An 8,095-nucleotide genomic window follows, 5' to 3' on the forward strand; every position below is an offset into this window, starting at 1 on the left:
GAGTGGGCCCTGACCTTTTGGAGGGTCGGTGCAGACTCAATGGGCCGAATGGCCTCTTTCTGCGCTGTAGGGATTCCACGGAAAACAGTTTGAGAGGGGGGGAAAAGGGAAAAAATGAAAGCTAAAACAAGGGGGAAGAGGCAGTCGGCGCAAGGGAGTTAGCACCAATCAGGCAAGGCGCTGGGTGTAATGAGATGCAGCTCCCAGAAGGCAACGCGTTCACACTAAATACCTAATCTGGGAATAAAGCAAGGGAAGGGGACATTTGAGTTTAATTTCGGGGGGTGGATGTACAATGACCTCAGCTAAAAGGTGATGACAGTGGGATAGCCCGATGTTGTTGAGTTGTCACCCCCACTGTGAAAGGGTGGGTGCTGCATTGGGAGGCAGGTTGGGGACCGTTTCCAATTTGGTTATAGCTCTTTTGCTACTTGTCCAGAAGGTTCCGGCTTCCTGAAGCTGGAACCGCTCAATGTTGTGAATGTCAGATCTTATTTGTCAGGCGGTTCGCTGAACCGTTTTATCCCTATGACAGTAATTACTTTCGGGGTATCCGTCTTCATCAGTCTTTCCTCTTATTGGAAGATGGTTTACGCTGTTGGCAGCTCTTGACTTTTCATATGTGATGCTTCCCGCAGTTCAACATCAGCTGGCGTTTTGGCTGTTGCCTCACCCGTCTTTGAACATTAGGTTGTGTTGCTGCTGCGGTTTGCTCTGATATTCGTCCCCTGGGACATAGGTGTCACTGGCCGGGCCCCAGCATTTATGATGGGGGGGGGGGGGGGGGGACGACAGATTGGGGAATGTTCAGTGTAATGCTTCACGTACTTTAATCATGATGTGGAGATGCCGGCGTTGGACTGGGGTGAGCACATTCACCTGAGGAAGGAGCTGCGCTCCGAAAGCTCGTGTTTGAAACAAACCTGTTGGACTTTAACCTGGTGTTGTAAGACTTCTTACTGTAGTTTAATCAGGTTGCGTTTGGAGAGGGAGAGGAGAGTGGACAATTTTGACTGTGATGCTTCCTGCAGTTTAATTTTAAGCTGCGTTTTTGCTTTTTGGCTGTGATGCTTCCCGCAGTTAAATATCACATTGTATTTGGGAATCGGTAAGAATGGAGAGTTTTGACTGTGATGCTGCCGGTCGTTCAATGTCAGCTTGCAATCAGGGAGAAAAGAGTGGGGAAGGGACTTCCGGTTGCGGCAATGTGGTGCTAAGCCGCACGTTCTGTAGCTCCCGCTATTTTTGGACTTTCGGGCTCTTTTAAGGGCCCGCAGCGGTGCTGGTTGGACTTTTCCCCTGGTGGGAACACATCCACTGTGCTCATCTGCCGGTGGATGGACTGGACCAGGAGCGGGGCGGTCAAAAAATCGGCTTTCGAGCAGAGAAAGGTGCGAGGCAGGAAAAACAAGATGGCGGCGGGCGGAGAACCGGCAGCAGTGGGCGCAGGAGCTGCTCCATCGCTGCTTCAGAGAGCTGAGATCCTGGAGCCGTTTAAGGCCTCGCTGGACAAGCTCATGGCGACTCAGACGGCTCAGGGTGCAGAGATCCAGGAGCTACAGCAAAAGGCCTCGGAGAGCGAGGACGAATTCCTGGGCCTGGCAGTGAAGGTGGAGTCGTACGAGGCGCTTCGGAAGAAGTGGCTAGCAAGGATGGAGAACCGCTCCCGTCGGAAGAACCTGCGGATTTTGGGCCTCCCGGAGGGGCTGGAAGGTTCGGATTTGGGGGCCTACATGGTTGTGATGCTGAATTCGTTAATGAGCGCGGGGTCGTTCCAAGGACCCTTGGAGGTGGAGGGGGCCCACCGAGTGCTGTTGAGGAAGCCCAGGCTGAACGAGCCGCCTAGGGCGGTGCTGGTCCATTTTCACCGCTTCGTTGACCGTGAGTGTGTGCTGAGATGGGCGAAGAAGGAAAGGAGCAGCAAGTGGGAGAATGCAGAGATTGGGAAATTGGTAGATTAGCTCACTGGGCTAAATTGCTGGTTTAGCTCACTAGGCTAAATCGCTGGCTTTTAAAGCAGGCCAGCAGCACGGTTCGATTCCCGTACCAGCCTCCCCGGACAGGCGCTGGAATGTGGCAACTAGGGGCTTATCACAGTAACTTCATTGAAGCCTACTCGTGACAATAAGCGATTTTCATTTTCATTTCAAGTGCTGAGGAGGTTCGGGTTTGGTGAGGGATTCATCAGCTGCGTGAAGTTGCTGTATAGTGCCCCGGTAGCGAGTGTGGTGACGAATAGGAGGAGGTCGGAGGACTTTCGGCTTTCCCGGGGGACGAGGCAGGGGTGCCCCTTGTCTCCCTGCTCTTCGCGTTAGCGATTGAGCCCTTGACCATGGCGCTGAGGGATTCGAAGAACTGGAGGGGGATTGTGCGGGGGGTGGGGGAGGAGCACCGGTTGTCGCTGTACGCGGATGATTTACTGTTGTACATCGCGGATCCGGGGGGGGGGGGGGGGGTATGCCAGAGTTGTTGAAGATACTAGGGGAGTTTGGGGACTTTTCGGGCTACAAGCTCAACGTGGGGAAGAGTGAGCTGTTTGTGCTGCACCTGGGGGACCAGGAGAGGGAGATAGGGGAGCTCCCGTTGAAGAGGGCGGAGAGGAGCTTTAGATATCTTGGGGTCCAGATAGCTAGGAGCTGGGGGGACTGCACAAGCTAAACTTTTCGAGGTTGGAGGAGCAGATGGAGGAGGAGTTCAGGAGGTGGGACGCGCTGCCACTCTCTTTGGTGGGTAGGGTCCAGTCGGTTAAGATGACGGTGCTCCCGAGATTTTTGTTTCTTTTCTAGTGCCTCCCCATATTGATTCCGAAGGCTTTTTTCAAGCGGGTGAACAAGAGTATTCTGGGGTTCGTGTGGGCGCGGAAGACCCCGAGAGTGAGGAGGGTATTCCTGGAGCGAAGAAGGGAGGCAGGCGGTTTGGCATTGCCCAACCTGTGTGGGTATTACTGGGCTGCGAATGTGGCAATGATTCGCAGGTGGGTGATGGAGGGGGAGGGTGCCGCATGGAAGAGGTTGGAGGTGGCGTCCTGTGTGGGTACGTGTTTGGAGGCATTGGTGACGGCCCCGCTCCCACTCCCCCTGGCAAGATATTCCACGAGTCCAGTAGTGGTGGCTTCCCTCTAAATTTTGGGGCAGTGGAGGCGGCATAGGGGGGAAGTAAAGGCCTCAGTTTGGACCCCGATACGGGGCAATCACCGGTTTGCACCAGGGAGAATAGATGGTGGGTTTTTGAGTTGGCATAGGGCAGGCATCAGGCGGATGGGGGACCTTTTCCTCGACGGGAAGTTTGCGACTTTAGAGGAGTTGGAGGGGAAGTGGGGCCTCCCCCCTGGGAATGCTTTCAGGTATAAGCAGATTAGGGCGTTTGTTAAGCGGCAGGTGGCGGAGTTCCTGCTGCTGCCGCCTAGGGGGGGTGCAGGATAGGGTGCTCTCGGGGACGTGGGTCGGCGAGGGTAGGATCGCGGCAATTTATCAGGTGATGCAGGAGGAGGAGGAGGCCTCGGTGGAGGAGCTGAAAGCGAAGTGGGAGGAGGAGCTAGGGGAGGAGATCGACGAGGGGACGTGGGCGGACGCCCTGGGGAGGGTGAACTCGTCCTCTTCTTGCGCACGGCTCAGCTTAATTCAGTTGAAGGTGCTACATAGGGCGCACATGACAGGGGCCAGGATGAGCCGGTTCTTTGGGGGGGAAGACAGGTGCGGGAGGTGTTCGGGAGGCCCGGCGAACCACACCCACATGTTCTGGGTGTGTCCGGCGTTGGAGGGGTTTTGGAAGGGGGTGGCGGGGACCTTGTCCAAGGTGGTCGGTTCCAGGGTGGAGCCAGGCTGGGGGCTCGCGATCTTTGGCGTAGCATCGGAGCCGGGAGTGCAGGAGGCGAGAGAGGCCGGTACACTGGCCTTTGCGTCTCTAGTAGCCCGGCGTAGGATTCTCTTACAGTGGAGGGACGCGAAGCCCCCAAGCCCGGAGGCCCGGATCAATGACATGGCCGGGTTCATCAGGCTGGAAAAGGTTAAGTTTGCCCTGAGGGGGTCAGTACAAGGGTTCTTCCAGCGGTGGCAGCCTTTTAGCGATTTCCTGGCGGAGGGTTAGAGGGTGGTCCGTCTCAGCAGCAACCTGGGGGAGGGGGGGGGGTTTGTTAAGGGGGTTTGTTTTTGCGACGTTGTATTTACTATTTTCTTCTTTCTTGTGTTGTTATTAGTTATTAATTTATTACTTTGTATTGTGGGGGGGGATTTCTTTTTCTGTTTCTGTGTAGTTTTACACCTTGTTTACTTTAACTGTTGGGAGAGAATTTGTTCTTGAAAAATTTAAATAAAAATTATTTTTTAAAAAAAGAAGAGTGGGGAACTTTGTGTGATACTTCTCATAGTTGAATATCGGATTGCTGCATGGGGGGCAGAGTGGACAATTCTGACTGTGTAATGCTGCCCGCTGTTGAATATCAGGTTGCATTATTTTCTTTCCGACTGTGTGATGCTTCCCATAGTTGAATATCAGGCTGTGTTTTCTTTGCTGCTGCATTGTGGTTTACTATTCGTCCTGGGGCATAGAGTCACTGGTTGGGTCCCAGCATTTAAGTGGGAAAGAGAGAGTCAAACAGGAGAATTTTGACTGTGTGATGCTTCCTATAGGTGAATATCAGGTTACGTTTTTTAAAACTTCATCCCTGGGGCACAATGATATTGGCTGAGCCCAGCATTTTATTGCCCATTCCTGAATAAGTGGTGGATGATTCACCATCTTAAACCCGCTGCAGTCGCTGTGTGGTGTAGGTACACCCACTGTGCTGTTAGGGAGGGAGTTCCAGAATTCTGACCCAGCGACAGTGAAGGATCGGCTGGTATATTTCCCAGTCGGGATGGTGTGTGTGGGGCTCGGAGGGGGAACCTGCAGGTGGTGTCTGCTGCCCCCCTTGTCCTTCTAGATGATAACGGTGGCGGTGTTTTGAAGGTGATGTTGAAGGAGCTTTGGTGAGTCCCTGCGGTGCACCTTGTAGACGTTACACACGGCTGCCACTGTGCATCGGTAGCGGAGGGAGAGAATGTTTGTGGTTAGAGTGTCAACCAAGTGGGGCTGATTTGTCCTGGATGGTGTCGAGCTTTTCAAGTGTTTTTGGGCGCCGCACTCATCCGGGCAAGTGGGAGAGTTTCCCATCACTTGTGTCCTTGTAGATGGTGGGCTGGCTTTGGGGGCAGTCAGGAGGTGAGTTACTCTCCACAGGATTCCCAGCCTCTGACCTGCTCTGATAGCCACAGCATTGTTGACAGAGAGGGGCGGAAATTGAGGCATGGGGCGGGTGTAACAATGGTAATGACATTGAATTTTTGTCTGTTAATCATCAGACACTTTAACCAGTTTATCGCTATGTTTTACCCAGATGCCCTTTCGCAACTACTACTGGGCGGCCAGTATAGCTATGATTAGGAAGTGGGCGATGGGGGGGGGGGGGGGGGGGGGGGGTGGCGTGGGAGCAGGTGGAGGCGGCGTCATGTAAAGGTACTTGTCTGGGAGCTTTGATAGCGGCTCCTTTGCCGTTCTCGCCGACCCGTTACTCCACAAGTCCGGTGGTGGTGGCGACACTGCGGATCTGGGGCTAGTGGAGGAGGTACAAGAAGGTGGAGGGAGCGTGGGTCTGGACCCCGATATGCAACAACCACAGGTTTGTCCCGGGTAGGATGGATAGTGGGTTCCAGAGCTGGCAGAGGGCAGGCATCAGAAGGATGGGAGATCTGTTCATAGACGGAAGCTTTCCCAGTTTGAAGGCGCTAGAGGACAAATTTAATCTGCCGCCAGGAAACACCGTTAAATATCTGCAAGCACGAGCCTTCCTGAAAAAACAGGTAGTGGCCTTTCCGACGCTGTTGCCACCGAGGATACAGGACAGGGTGGTCTCCGGCACCTGGGTGGGGGAGGGGAGGGTGTCGGATATCTACCAGGAACTACAGGAGGTGGAGGAAACCCCGGTGGAGGAGCTCAAGGGCAAGTGGGAGGAGGAGCTAGGTGAGGAGTTGGAAGTGGGTCTGTGGGCAGAGGTCCTGGGCAGGGTTAATTCCCCATGTGCCAGGCTCAGTCTAATTCAATTTAAGGTGGTCCACCGGGCACACATGACGGCAGCGAGAATGAGTAAGTTGTTTGGGGTAGAAGACAGTTGTATGAGGTGCAAGGGCAGCCCTGCAAATCATGTCCACATATTTTGGGCACGTCCAGAGCTTAGAGTGTTCTGGCAAGGGTTCGCGAGGGCAATGTCCAAGGTGCTTAACACACGGATGGTGCCGAGTCCAGAGATAGCGATCTTTGGAGTGTCAGAAGAGCCGGGAGTTCAGGGGGCGAAAGAGGCCGACGTCTTGGCCTTTGCCTCCCTAGCAGCCCGGAGACGGATTTTATTAATGTGGAGGGACTCGAAGCCCCGAGTGTAGAGACTTGGGTTACCGACATGGCTGCGTTTCTCAGCCTCGAGAAAATAAAGTTTGCCTTAAGAGGGTCTACGCCAGGGTTCTCTCGGAGGAGGCAGCCGTTCGTCGACTTTTTCGGGGAAAATTAAAATGTCAGCAGGGGGGGGGGGTGGGGGAGTGCTTCACTGGGATGGTGTGGGAAGACTGGGTCGCGTGGGGTAATGTCTATTTAATTGTTATTGTATATTCTCTTTTTGCACTATTCACTGAGGCTGGTTTAGCTCACTGGGCTAAATCGCTGGCTTTTAAAGCAGGCCAGCAGCACGGTTCGATTCCCGTACCAGCCTCCCCGGACAGGCCGGAATGTGGCGACTAGGGGCTTTTCACAGTAACATCATTGACAATAAGCGGTTTTCATTTCATTTCATGTTAATGTTCACTCTAGTTTGTTTTGTTATTATGGTTACTATTGTTTTATTATGAAAAATTCTGTAAAGCCTCAATAAAAAAACTTTAAAAAAAATGCCAGATGCCTTTATTTTCGAGATTGTCAAACACAGGTTCACGATTTAAGCTACGATCGCTCAATTTGGATATCTTCGCTGGGCTCAGGACCCAGGGTCCCTTCTGCCTGCCACAGGTGGCTGACGATACGACCACAGTGGACCGGATCTCAAATAACGACAACTCAGAATACAGGAGGGAGATAGAGAACCTAGTGGACAACAATCTCTCACTCAATGCCAGCAAAACTAAAGAGCTGGTCATTGACTTCAGGAAGCAAAGTACCGTACACACCCCTGTCAGTATCAATGGGGCCAAGATTGAGATGGTTAGCAGTTTCAAATTCCTAGGGGTACACATCTCCAAAAATCTGTCCTGGTCCACCCACGTCGACGCCACCCCCAAAAACGCACAACAGCGCCTATACTTCCTCAGGAGACTAAGGAAATTCGGCATGTCCACATTAACCCTTACCAACTTTTACAGATGCACCATAGAAAGCATCCTATTTGTCTGCATCACAGCCTGATATGGCAACTGCTTGGCCCAGGACCACAAGAAACTTCAGAGAGTCATGAACACATCCCAGTCCATCACACAAACCTGCCTCCCATCCATTGACTCCATTTACACCTCCTGCTGCTGGGGGTATGCGGGCGGTATAATCAAAGACCCTTCCCACCCGGCTTACTCACTCTTCCAAATTCTTCCATCGGGTAGGAGATACAGAAGTCTGAGAGCACTCACGAACAGGCTCAAAAACAGCTTCTTCCCCGCTGTTACCAGACTCCTAAATGACCCTCTTATGGACTGACCTGATTAACACTACACCCCTGTATGCTTCACCCGATGCCGGTGCTTATGTAGTTACATTGTGTACCTTGTGTAATCCTATTATGTATTTTCTTTAATTTCCTTTTCTTCCCATTAATGATCTGTTGAGCTGCTCACAGAAAAATACTTTTCGCTGTACCTCGGTAACGTGACAATAAACAAAATCCATTGCCAATCCATTGTGCCTGGGGGAACTCCTAGCTTATCGCTGAATATCTGTTCCAATGTTGTTTTTCTACCGGTTGTGTGAGCAGAGTCATAGGTATATACCCACTTTAGGCCTGAGTTCTAACAACCCAGCCAGACTCAAACCCCTTTAGGGAAATAAACAAGATACTCTTGTTCAACCAGGGTGATTTACTCAAAAT

General features: G+C 52.5%; 1 non-coding gene across 1 annotated transcript; it reads left to right on the plus strand.

Moving 5' to 3' along the window:
• The first annotated feature begins 407 nt into the window (after nucleotides 1-407).
• Nucleotides 408-470, plus strand: LOC119951106. Its single transcript, XR_005457499.1, has one exon. It is a non-coding gene; the product is annotated as a U7 small nuclear RNA (small nuclear RNA).
• The last annotated feature ends 7,625 nt before the right edge of the window (nucleotides 471-8,095 follow it).

The sequence above is a fragment of the Scyliorhinus canicula genome, chromosome 16 (assembly GCF_902713615.1).
Source record: "Scyliorhinus canicula chromosome 16, sScyCan1.1, whole genome shotgun sequence".
NCBI lineage: Eukaryota > Metazoa > Chordata > Chondrichthyes > Carcharhiniformes > Scyliorhinidae > Scyliorhinus > Scyliorhinus canicula.